The 14,019-nt window shown below is 38.2% G+C and overlaps 1 protein-coding gene across 2 annotated transcripts in view; it reads left to right on the top strand.

Moving 5' to 3' along the window:
• Positions 1-14,019, top strand: part of KIAA1958 (KIAA1958 ortholog) — a 65,119-nt gene that overhangs the window by 32,775 nt on the left and 18,325 nt on the right. The window lies entirely within an intron of this gene.

Below are 14,019 nucleotides of genomic sequence, written 5' to 3'. Positions count from 1 at the left end.
TGATTTATGCTGAGTGATTATCCCTTGTGCAGAATAACTGCTAGCCATAGGTCTTTAAAAGGACATGTAAATCTGTTTATTGAGCAGACTTGTCAGCTTCCTCTGGACCTGAGTACAGACAATTCTCACTTTTCCAGCTTCTTCTCTAGTGGTGCAATCCCAGGAGGAGATGAGGCAAGAGCAAGTTCTCCATCTGCTCCCTTGCCGATTCAGCCTTGGATTACCTGGTCAGGCAGAATACAAACAAACAGTGCAAGGGCAAAAACTGCCTATATGCAGCTCCTGTGGTGGGTACTGTAAGAGCTAAAACCCATTATTTTAACTTCAGCATCCTGAAATCTGATTGAACACTACTAAATCTATCAACTGGCAAGAGTCTGTTCTTCTAGCCAGTTAAAAAAACCAGACAAAGTTAAATATAGAGTTTTATTAAGAAAATTTATTTAGAAAAGCCCTACAAAGCATTAGAAATTTGAAAATATGATAATTGTGTTAGTTACAACAAAAAAAAATTATTCTTTGGGACCAATTTCTTGCATGACTTCATCTCTGAGATGTTATTTTGCAGTAGTCCTGTCATGTAACATTCCTCGTGGAAATTCCCTTGCAAGACTCCATCTGGTCTATAACCAGCTCTGCTCTGCTAAATATGAGAAATGTGGGATATCTGATGGCAGTCAACCCAAATTGTGTGTTAAATGTCCTTATTCTGCCTTCCTCAGTTTTTAACCTATCACTGCTGTATGTAGACCTGGATTCTACCAACCTGCCTCTGCAACTTGCTCAGTCTCAAACTTGCAGTCTGGGACAATGGGAGACAAACCTAAGCAGAATGTTTCCATGTTAGGTGTGTGTTATCTGGAGGACTGCATTACTTTCAACAGATCTATTAAAAAAAAATCCAAGCTCCTTTCAACTGTTTTTGCCAGGTCCTCAGAAGCCAGACAAGGTCAGCAGTTTTTACTGCGCAGGGTTAAACTTCATAGGAATGGACGCAGCACAGCATTTTCACATTTATATAGTTTCAAAAACAGGAGTGGTCCATGTCTAGTGTCTCGTGTCTCACTTTGAGGGCAAGTGGGATTGTACGTGGATTACACCAACTGCCTAAATCAACCCGCAGAACCTCAAAGTGCTTTTTGCATAGACAGTGAAGGGGTTCTCAGAGTGCTGTCCAAATTCCATTTCAAATGAAATTATTCCATTCCAAATTCAATTATCTTCTCAGTGGTTAAATTTCTTGTGCTGTTCCAAAAAAGCATTACACAGTTCCTCTCCTCAGACTGGTACAGTATTGTTGTCACATGCTATTATTTTACTCAGAGGTTGTGGTGTTTTAATGAGGATACAAGTGATTGACATCTGACTAAAACTTGATACACGAGTAAAGTCCCCCATTTCCATAGAGCCTTCTCCTTTGGGAAAGAAGTGCTGGCATTATTAAATCTTCAAGTTGTAAAAAGGTGAGCAATGTTGGAAATTGAATTTTTTGTATATTCTTACAGGAAAAATATGGAGGTTTGATTAAATACTGGATTAGGGTAGTTGCCTATGTACAGTGATTTTGTTATACTGTCTCCTAACAAAGAATGATGTACTGGAAGTGGTGCATGATATATAAAATTTGAGCAATATTGAACTACAAGAGGATATTTATCTATCCTGTGTAAAAATTTTTCTGTCCTAGACAGGCAGATGTGAATCTTTTACATTCTGATGTTAAAAAAGGCAGGAACTAATTATATCAAAAAGCCTAGAGCTTTTATTAATTTACAGACTCAGTTGCCTGCTTGACTAAACAAAGGTTTAGTTGAAAGTGAGCAGGAGATTTAAATTCTGCCTTGCCTCTGATATCTGAAGGCTTGCTCCTGGTCCCATTAGAACTGGTGGTGTAAGGTCTAAGGTCTACTGAACTGAGGCCTTATTTAAGTTATGATTAAAGGCTGCAATCCAACTAGCAAGAAATACTACTTGAGCTTCAGCTGAAGTGACATAGCCTTGCATTTGTACCAGACACAGCTGATAGTTTCCATGCGTGGTAATCCGATAGATCATGAAAGTCTGAGTGAGATTATCCATGAAATCAGAAATCCTGGTGATATATGTTAGTTTAGGCCAGTTTAAGCCACTTGAAGCTTTTGGACTAGTCTCTCTTTCAAACATGCCTTTTTTTTTCCTCACTTACTCTCTTTGATTAAGCTGTGGCAACTGAATGTGTAAGTAGGGACCTTACAAAGATATTTTCATGTCTCAAAAGAGAAGTGACATCCTGATGAAAATTCAGTTAGGTTTAACACTGATTTTTGTGTTTAGGTGTCCATCTAAGCACTGTGGAATATACTGAATTATTTTTTGTTAAATTTCAGCACTAATGAGTGGGCATTCATCTGTGAGTTTTCAGATTTTACTCTGCCTTTCTAATAGCAAAACCTTCAGGAATGCATGTAGGTATTATTTAGTCCTTTTTTGATTCTGGAAAAACTGAGAGGACCTGCATGTGTTAGGAGAATTTTTGTGTTGGTGGAGAGCAGGGAATTTCTGCAATTTCTACTTCTCAAACCACCTCTTCTGCCCTATGTTTCTGCTAACACTTGGGCTGGTTTTAATGTTCAAGAACCAGCAAAGGCAAGGTAGATCACGTCACGGAGATGAAAGATGAGTAAGAAACATGATGCTTTAGGTTGTACTACATGCAGCCTTGAGCAATTAGTGACATTTGGATGTCTGAAACCAGGAATGGAAACAATCTGGTGTTACTGCAGAAGGCAGTGGAGGGAGACTGTGGCTCAGAGAAGGACAGAGCTTATTTTGAACGAATACAAGTTTTGATTTTGAGAGCTGTAGGATTTACTTTGTAAAGAGAATTGTTGAAGAATTTATGAAGAATACTCAATTTCCACTTGAATACTGAGGCTGAAGATGTGTTTTGTATTAACAAGACAGTACAGCAGGACATTTCTGATTCAACATTAGTGCATCACTATAAATTGAGGAACAGAGTCCTGTGATAAAAAAAAAGATATCCAACCCCTGTGTACAAACTGTGGAGAATGCAGAGTTGAAAGTAGACATGCAAAATAAAAAATCATCTAAATGTATTGATGGGTTGTTTCTTCTGTCAGAGAAGTGGCAGATTACATTCTGTGTGTAATATCACAGTGCCTTCATGTGTATCCACCACTGAACTCGCCTGACTCCTTGTTTTACATGTACAGGCATTTTCAGAGTTTGGAAGGGAAAGAGTTTGTCCACAAGCATCTCTCTTCACATAGCCAGAAGTCAATGCTCATTGTCCTGGCATTGTGGTTATCAAACAGAACCTGTATTTGAATGTGCTGTGTGTAATGGATGCTGGTCTGTGCTGGGGGAAGTGCTTAGCCTTCCTGGCTCTGAGATCCTCTCAGTTCTTTTACTTTCTGTAACTGGTATGTCAGGATTACAGATCAGTGCCAGGTAGTCAGTTTAGCCTTATAAGTCAGGCGAAGATGTAGTTCTGTTCCTGTGCTCTTGTAACTGGGAAGTGTAAGCAGGATTGCAGCCTTTCACAATTGGCACCTAACATGGGTTGACTCTTACTCTGCTCTCAGTGTGCACATCCCTGTAGGTTACAGGTGTTCATATAAGTCTCTGTCTGAGCATGACCATCATAAAATGGAGTGCATCTGAGGCTTGTTGATATAGAGCTCTTAGTGGAATATTTTAAGTATTTCTCTGCAATCAGAAGAAGTAGAATCTCTCCCTTCCCCCCTTCTTTCTCTCTGCAATGGTGTGAGTTTAAATTAAATGGGAACCAAGATCCTCATATAAGATTCATGGATTAGGAGCTGTTGGATGAGCATCAAAACATTACAAAACATCGAGGTGAAAGGAGTCTCTTCACGCCTTATGAATTAACAGTTTTGACTAGATTTAGCTCTAACTTCTAAATCACTGTTTATGTATAAAAAAAGGTGTCAGCCTCACACATTCCGAAGAAGTGCAAACAAGAAAAAATAACGCCTTTTTTAGGGGTGTATATAAAGCATAAAGGCAAAATCAATCCTTGTTGTCATTATTTCAAGCCCAGCGGAACCGTGCCAGGAATGAAAGTAGCACAAGAAATATAATCATGTCAAAAGAAAGTTACAGAACTCTTATTTAAATAAACTTCCAAGAACACTCAAATAACTGTTGATCAGTCTCTGTATTTGTAGTTTACATACAAAGGCGGATGAGTTTTGGCTAAAGTGGCTGCTTGAAGCCTGTCTTCAGGGACATGTACTGTTGAATGTGGTCAAGTGAACACTAAAATGTATGTAGGGGTGAGGCAGTCTCTTCTCTTTTTGTTGTACTGAAGAGTTCAGAGTCCACTGGTGACTCTTCAGGTCTCATAATTGGTATCTATTGCTGCTCTAGTAAATGCACTAAAAAATATAGCACTTTTGTTTCTTTTTCAAGTTGCTAGGGCCTGGCTTATTTAGAAGAATAAAATTACATCCTTATACTTTTAAATATCAGAAAAAGGAAGCTATTGACTTGATTCATCACCTGATCTTGCAGCAGTGATTTTCCAGCCCACTCTTACTCTCAATTATCTGCATCCAAATGCTGTTAAATTATAATCTAATATTTTGGGGGCTGTATTCTTGAAGTCTAGCTGGACATCTTTATTCTAGAAGTCCAGATAATGATTAGTTATCTTTACAATACCACAAGGAAGATCCATTTAAAAGCAGGACAGTAGCATAAAGAGGACAAGTGTAGCCTTGGTAGTAGTCACATAGTAGTCATATAATTGCTTTTATCATCTGGATGCACAGCATGACAAAAACATTTTTGAAACAGAAATGAACCTATAGTACTAACAACTCTAATACAAGAGTTGTTTATGCAGCTGTTTCTATGGAAGGCATTAATCAAGGTAATAATTTTTGCAGGAGAACACAGAAATGAAAACTGATCAATTATTACAGTATCTTTAAATTTTCACTGTGGTTAAGAAATGTACCTATTACCTTTCATGACTTCACATGTATTTTCTTTAGTGAAAAATTCTTTCAAACCTGGAAAGCCCATGCCAGTCTTTTTGTATAATCAGCAATGGACTTGTCATGTAGAGTTTGTCCTAAAAATTACATGTTTATCACAACAGCTCTGCATGCAAAATATTAGGTTGCTGCTTTCCTTAATGTCAGGGCTTGTTTCCTCTTTTTAGCATGGACCTCCTCTGTGTGGAACTACCTGCAGCAAAAAGAGACATCTCCTGGCAGTAGTATTACTGGAGATATATAGATACAGGTGTAGATACAGATGTATACACTACTTGGAGTAAACCATTCATGAGTTTTCATTCTGAAAGTAGATTGGTGTGGGAGATGTTTGTGGAAGGGCTTTCTGTTGAATTCCTGCAATAAAAGATGTGTAAGTCTATTGATCCTCTGTAATGGAGGAGGGTGAAAGAATGTTCATTTCCATGCAGTCTGTGAAAGTTATACATCTAGGAGGGACATTACTATTGCATCCAGACCCCAGAAGTTTTTAAGGATTAATTTTGTAAAGCACAAGTTCAAGCTGACAAACAGTTGAGAATATTCACTGGGGTTCTGAATAGAGGAATTGCATCCCTGGGAATTATTGGCTCTTCATTTTAATATACATTTTTCATTTAAAGTGCCATAGCACAGTATTAAGGAAGATGGTATGCCATACCAGAGGACAAACTGCCCATTTCAATGAATGCTTGTGTTCTGGAGCATCACTGTTCATTTCAGACCTAGAAACATACCCTGTCCCCCATTACCCTAACATGAAACTCAGAAAAGCAAAAAATAGGATGCACAAGTGAAAAGTAGAAAACAATAATTTTTGCAAACCAGCATGATTGAGATGCTGTATTCTCCCTTTCTCTAGGGTGTCCTTAAATAGGCAACTGTTTCGTGTGAAGTGCTCTGTTTTATGATACTGATATATAAAAGAAGAAATAATGGCTCTGCTGGTTCCAGCTGTCCTGAAAATGTGGAAAAAAACCAAACAAAATGGGACACATCTGTACTGAACATCACTTTAATTTTAGGAAATAGATTATTTAACATAGTGCTTTTGATCAGAGATCTGTTCCTTTGTGTGATCTTTGCAATTGTTTCATTTTGGAACTATTTTCAGCTTGTGATTTGTGAGTCCTCAAGAAAAGAGAAACTAGGTAGAGTCAGATTTGTATCTGCAGAGGAGATGCAGCACAGGAGCCAAGAAAGATGCTGACCCTGGAAAGGCTTCAGACACGCACTTTACTTTTGCATTTCAGATGGGATGCTGGGAGAAAAAGAGAACACAGGGCTTGATGGTTTAGATCAGAACACTTTCTGAGAGTGATTTTCTGCTTTGTGTGAGGCTGGTGCTTCACTAAACAGGGCCAGATAAAAATTTGGAATGCAGAAATCATACAGAAATCCTTGTTTGAATTTTTCCAGAAAAGAAAACAGAAGCATGATGATATTTTAGGTATTTTATCATGGCTGGCACAGCACAGAGCAGTGCTTGCTAAAACATTGAGATCCTGGAAGCACTGAAACATGATGAAATCTATATTTCTTTGATAAAGTATGCTTAAATGAAGCATATGCCCATTCCAGGAAGTGTTAAAACAGGATATTAAATCAAAGCCTCAAGAGAGAGAAACTGTAATGCCTGCTTTCCCTTATGATTCTTTCTTGTTGAAGCACTCTACAGAATGGTCACAGAAAAGCTGCTTTCAGCACTGATTGTTTTGAACATCTTGGAGGGCTGATGGCCTCTGTGGAATGGTTGGGCAGAGCTGTGTTTTTACTTCCCAAATAAGTCTAGCTTTGTCTGGAGCTAAGCAATACTGCCCTTTAAAAATGCAAGGATGCTGCTGATCACACAAATATTTTAAACATAGCAATTCCCAGGTCATGGTTCCCACTGAATCCTGCCCCTGGTGGGAGTGGGGGCAGGGCTTCCTCTATATGTCTTCTTAAAAATGCTGCTGAGGACCTTGCTGAGTCTGATGAAAACTTTGTGTTATTAAAACTTTGCTTAATTATACATTGATCATTAAGTGCATTGGCTGCATCTTACTTCAAATATATACCTGCTAATCCCTTTAACTGAACAGTGAATGCACATGCCCACAGAGAAATTCTGCATGTGTTCCTGTTGATTGAACTGAGGGCGACTATCACAGTGACACTGCACTGTTACAGCTTTTCATTAACTTCATAGGTCTTCATGACATAAACATAACTTGAAACCATATAACAATGGATTAATAAAATTTAATAAACTGCTTTCTGATTTGTACTTGGGAAGGGAAAAATGAAAGAAAAAAGCTGGTTTTCTGTTTTGTTCAGAGAAGGAAGAAATGTATTCTGAGCTATTCTACCCCAGGTCACATTACCCCAGTGCAACAGTTGAATGTGCTGTATTACTGTATTATTTCAGTCAGGAAACATGTACCCTAAGATCAGGCCTGTGAAAAATAAGGATGTTCATCCCTGATCCTTGAATAGCTTGTTTTGGTTTTCTGTTTGCACTCATTTCTCTTCACTGGTATGTCCCTAATCTCTGCTTTCCTACAGTGACTGGTCAAGCATGGTATGGATGAGCCAGGGAAGCACTGATGGTTTTTTATGGGAGTAATTTAATTTTGTCCACAATTTGGAGCACTCTTCTGATCGTTACGGGCTCTGTCCTTCAGTCATCTTGACGTGCCAGCTTTTTTTCTGTCCTTTTTCTGTCCTTTGCTCTTGGCAGATGGAGCATTGTCATTTGTTTGGGACTTAATTTCTCTTATGATTATAAATCCAAGAAAACAAAATAGCAAACAGGAACACTATTCTTAGTGTTACAGAACAGTATTCATGCCTATATGCTGATAGACACTTTGGTTTTTTGCTAAAAAATTTACATTTTCCTCTCTGTATAAAGAATTGGCTTTATGCCTCTGTTTTCCCTCTCCTGATTTAAGATAGTCCTCAGAAAATTTGCAGTTTGACAATAACTTGTCCCATTTACCATTCACTTACAGAATTTTTAAATACATCAAACTGTCTGTTGTGCTGGTGCATATTAAAATAGCCATGTATATGTATAACACATCCACAATTATATCCATTGAACTATAACCCATGTCACCTCTTATGTTAATTGATTTGTGTCAGTTTTGGTATGAACTCATTCAGTAGCAGGGGACCTGATTGTTTATATCCTATATAGAAGAACAAATTATTTTTATGGAAATAACAAAACAATCCTGACAGGAAAATTTTGACAGTATAAGTACAGAAGAGAAATTATAACAATATTCTGATCAGCAGAGAGGTGTGTAATTTGTGTATACTCTCCTGAGTGTATACACAGCTAGAAAACATCTGAAACTCCTCATTTTACTTAAGGAGACTTTACTCAAGTGGAGCTGCAGAATATGACTAAATATTTACTCAGTCAAACCATGATAAATTAGTTTTAAACACATATTCAAGGACAGAAAGAAATTAATTGTGCCATGAACAACAGTCTGGCTCTTGATGAATGTGCTTCTCTTGCAAGTTTGTCTCCTCACTGTGCAAAATTTCCATCTGCTCCTGCACCTCCTGGGAGTCCTTGTCTTGGCAAATGCCTGGGCATGCCATGGCCAGTCTGGAATAAAGTGGTCTCTGGTCAGCCAGGATGTGTGAGCACCCTATCTGTGCTCACATCTGTGGGCTGCCTATCACAGTGCCCAACACTTGAAGGCTGTCCTCCTCCTGAGGGCTGGGATATATTCATGTATCTGCCCTCTGCCTAGCTTTGAGTCTTCCCCAGTTTTGTAGAACCTTTCATTTTAAACTTCCATCCCTTTATTGTGATGAGAGTTGCCTTTGTAAAGGTTCAAATAAAGCTCATAGTTGTCATTTTTTCTAGAGTGTGAGGAGTAGAGGACTTGGCACAAAACAGAAAAGCTAAAAATCCACCTTAAAAGCTGTTTCACTTGAAGTGTTAAACTTCATTCTCTCTGGAGAACTGTGTAAAGAGCTGCTCCTCAGATATTGCTTTCTGAGCAAGTGAAGACAAAGATAAGTGTTAAAAGTGTGCTTGGAAATTTCTTACACAGGTTTATAAATGGTGAGCTTTTAATAGAGTTTATGAATTTGTAGCTTGCTTCACTCCTACTGGACAACATACAGTGAAAGGTAAAACCAAATTGTTCTGGCTGGGCAGAATCACCAAAAGAGAATTTCAGAAATGATACATCAAGATCTCTAACAAAGGCAGTTGGAATACTTTGGTAAGTTAAAGAAGGTGAAAGAAAAAATAGTGAAATGCAATTCTTCATGGTGCATGTGCTGCAACCTTTGTTACTAGAAATAAATGGCAATGACCTTCGAACACATTTGTTCTTCCTCTGGCTGAACTAGTAGATAGTTCAGACAGAATAGAAAAGGGTACTTTTTGATTCCCTACCAATGGTACTTTAATAAAATAGAGGAAAAATATCTGCAGTCTTTAATAAGCAATATATCAACCACATGCTGTCAGCCCGCGTAGAGAGTTTCACAGTATGATTTATTATGTTAATTACAGTCATGTGGGCCTCACGCTCTTAAGTCTGAAACTGCTCACATTCTCAGCTTGATTTAAGAATATGCTTTGGCCAAGACTTAAAGTGCAGCTTATTATGATTAATGTAATAAAATATTTATTACATTCTGCTTTTCTTTGTTTCTCTGCTTGCTGCCCCAGTTAGACTGACTCATTTTGAAACACTGATATAAATTAGATTTCAGATGATGAGGATTCTCATCTGGTTTTAATCTCCCTCTTTGGTGTTATGTTTTTTTTCATATCCTTTGTTCTTACTCTCTTCTCTCCCCCTCATCTTTATTTCTCTCCCATATTTGCCAGTTCTGCTTCTCAGCTGCTGTCTAGAGTGAACCAAAAGCAGGCAAACTTCATAACCCTGGCTTGTCCCTTCCAGACCTCTTGCATTGCTTTCTCAGCTATGCTAATTAAAGGTTTTTCTTACATGTGATGACATTAAAACTGGTGGTACTGTAGCTGAGAACATGCTAAGCCTCTGGTGATATGACATGTGACATGTTTTACATGTTTTACATGTTTTACATTAAAATTCTTCTTAGAGGAGACTAAGGGCCTGTTTCTCATTCTTCTTCAGCAGGGCTTTCAACTGCAGAGAGGCACAAAAGTCCACTGTGACAAATATTCCAAAATGCTATATAAATTTATACCTGTGATTTTGTGCAAACCAGCCCAGTGGTTAAATTTCTGGCTGAGCAATCACTGCTTCTGAGATCTGTTTACACATCTATAAATCTGTCTTTCTCTGTAGGAGCACAGAAAGGTGGAATACTTTCCAAAAAACAGAGACTCTTGGTTTTGTTATGTAAGAAATGGATTTTTGCCATGAGAATGGTATGATTTTCAGACTATAAACTTAATTCAGCAAAAGAGGTGTATCTCAGATCTTCACAGTTTTTCTCGACTCATTTTTGTTTTTTCTGCTTGTTTTCTTTCCTCTTTTCAGCTTTCGAATCAAATCACTGTATACACATAACTATTATTCAGTTCCACCTTCTATACATATAATGACTTAGTCCATGGGCATTTCTACATAAGCAGATACTTAAGTATAGGGGCACCAATCCAAAACACACTTAAAATAGGCTTTGTGGAATTGGGAACTTACTTGGGAGAAAAACTGATACTCTGTTGAGTATGCAACACTTTCCAGACTGGTGCTGAGCCAGGTCCTCTTTGAAAATGAGTGCATCCCTTCTGCTGTGCATCACCCAACTTCTAGTTCTCAGGGTAGTGTCGAGCATTACTATCATTCCTTTAATTCCTTCTGCCACAAAGCATTAAGTAACTAACATACTTTGAAAGGGCAACTTCTCTTTATGTTGCTAAGTCCTGGGTAAAAAAAACCCCATAAAACAAAAACTGTTTTCTTGAGTTAAATATTAAATCTGAAGAAAATAATTGTCAAAAAGTGTCTCTTTTTTTTAGCTTTAATCTGAAACCAGTACCTGGAGTTTTCTAATGGTGTTAGCCATTAACTATTTGGAAATTATTAGAATATTATATGGCTGAATACAAAGATGCATGCTCAACATACAGCTGACATTAGCTTCACATTATAGGTGTTTTCCCACTTACCAACTCCAGAAGCACTCCAGTTTCACCAAACTACCTGATTTGTTTAACCTGAGCTCTGAAAGAATAGAAGTTATATTTTAGAAGTGTACATTGTTGAAGGAAGTTTAGTTATTTAGTTATTTTGAAAGGAATGGAGTTTCACATTTTAAAAAAAGTTTTCTAATGATGTTGGGTTTATAGTATAGAAGATTCCAAGTGTGGCTTTTATATCCTCCCCCTCTGTGAAGAGTTGAATGTCAATTATATGAGTCCAAATTTTTTTTATATACCTCCTGTAAAAATAATAGCTATGGAAATAAGAATGGTAGGAGGATGGCAGGAAGACCTTGAGATGGTTGTTAGTTACGGTCCAGGTGACTGACTTGAAATGGACCAGATAAAATAGCAGATTCCACTTCCAGCTGGGTATATTTTGCCTAAAATATATATCACCTAAATACCAGATATATGGGTTTTTCAGAATGTTTTCTGTTTCTGCTGTTGTCCATGTCCAAGCTGTAGCATCCTGGAGTGCAGTGTTGCAGCGTCGGGTAAGCCTGAGAGAGCAGGAATTGGTATCCATTCCTGTCAAATGGAGGTTGAATCTGGGTTGATATCCCACTGTGGGTACAGAGGAAATACATCCTATTTTGCATTGCAGCAATTCATGCCAGTGCATCTCAGAACAGCTTCAAAAGGAGGTAGGGAACTATGGCCTCCTCCTGCAGAAATGCCACTGCAGTTTTTCAGTGAAAGAAGGGAAAGGCAAGGTAAAACTGGAATGCAGCACTTCTCTTTTCCACTACCATGATGAAACCAAAACCAGACAACAAGATGAAGTGATCCAATAAGAACATTTTTTATTTAGAAAATGCATTTTTAGATCCTTTGTGCTGGAATGGCTCAGATGTCACATCCATCAGGTGGAGAAGGAATGCAGCCTTGTAAAAATCCCAGGGTGATGCTGTTTTGCACTGTTCATTAGCTGTTGCTAGTATCCACTGCAAAAACATGGTGACGTGGTCAGTTATAGGAGAACATAACTTCTTAATTCCTTGTCATAGCTACAAATTTTCTGACATCTGAGAGTTGTGCAGAAGTCCCATAAATACTGATGTGTATTTTGTTTTTGGCTTTTCCAGTGGCCAAACTGCATCTCAGATCTTTTGAAGCTGTTGTGAGGAAGTAGCAAAAGAAAACACCAACTGGAAATCATCTCTAGTGTCAAGTGAGCATTCACTATCAGGCCATTCTATACCTTGAAAAAAAATGTACAGGTGACTAAAGTCTCTTTTAGTGACTTTACTTCATAGAGATACCAATGAATATATATTCTCATACTCATTTGTTTGCAGTCTATGTCCTTTCTTCTTTGACATAATCTAAAGCTTTTTAATTTTAGAATCATCTAACATTTTGAAGATAATTTCATTGGAGAAGGTTACCTGAATAGAAGTATAACTTTTTTTTTGCCAAAAACATAGTGTCTTTCATAAGTGGATATTAATTCATTCTCTAATACTCCAGATTTTACATGCTAATGAAAGCCTTTTATGAAAATGTTAAACTAGAGTTCAGTATTTTAAATGTTGAAATACAGTTTAACTTAATATAACTTAATATAGTGGGAGCAAGGAACTTTAAATGTTAAACAGAATTTAGTACCAACATTAGAGTGCTAGGGCAGAAATTCAAGAAAAAAATACAAAAGTAATTTCTTCTACTTAATCTCAAGATGTTTCTGCAAATGTTTAGAGGCACTTCTGCTGTGGACAACTTCTGCTCTTACCCTCATCCTCATTTTTGGCAGCAAGACTTGGAAATGGTTTTCATTGGTTTATTCTTGTGATGTGGTGAAAACCAGCTGTCAGCTTTCTAAGTTTAGCATGGAGAGCAAGTACTAATATTTCAGGATGCTGTGGTATGACAGTGGTATTCAGCTGGTCCTGACAGGGAAGCAATAGTGCAGCTTCCAGGGGGCCACATTTGTCAGAGGCTTATGCAGCTGTTCCCCATTGTGACTTGACCATGACTCCTTCACCCAGCAGCGTGACCTCTGCTCACCGAGACTGTAGGTTTGAGAGTGTGGTTTGCCTAGAGATACCTTCCTGAAACAGGAAGGGACAGGAGAAAAAGGTAGGAGTAGGCTGTGGTTTACTTGAACAGTTTTAATGGGCTGCACATTGCCATGGCCCAAAGGCTGGATATCACTACTTTTCACTAACTTCAAAACAGGGGCAACAGCTGACCTACAAGGTGCTGGAGAGTGGAGAGAGGGCACTTAGCTGTGGCATAGAAAGATGTGGTACTTCATGTGTGGTTAACTAGGCTTTTTCACTTGAATGAAAGCATGTTGGTGGAAGAAGGCCTGCTGCAGAGGCATTTTCCTAGTCCAGACAAAAATTTGGCAAAGACTTCAGCTGGTGATATGATTACCACCAAGAAAACCCACCTTACTTTTAATGTACATCTGTGAGATCTCACTGCTTACAGTATGCAGTGTTTAAGACTGATTGCAATAGTAATTCAGGTTTGCGACTCCCACTGATGTCAAAAATGCTCTCTGAACAGTAACAATCTATATCTGTCTGTCATGAAAGCAAGTGCCTTTCCCCCTGCCATATGTAATTACAGAGGTTATGTTCTTTTCAGGGAGTCCAAGTCTGTGTATGTGTGTGAGCTGAAATTAAAACAAGCCTGAGTTTGATAACTCTGCTGATAGTATTAAGTCTTGGCTGTGTTAAGATCAGATTATGAAAAGATCAGAAAACAGCTGTTGCTCTGTGGGAGAGATCATCTGATGGTCGTGGGCTAGCCTGGGACATCTGCTCCCACTAGGTTGTCTGTTTAATCTCCGCCTGGTCACTTTATCTCTTTCACTGCATTTGA

The sequence above is a fragment of the Cyanistes caeruleus genome, chromosome Z (assembly GCF_971803275.1).
Source record: "Cyanistes caeruleus chromosome Z, bCyaCae1.hap1.1, whole genome shotgun sequence".
NCBI lineage: Eukaryota > Metazoa > Chordata > Aves > Passeriformes > Paridae > Cyanistes > Cyanistes caeruleus.
Note: the sequence above shows the minus strand (reverse complement) of the source record. Positions and strands in the feature narration are given on the sequence as shown.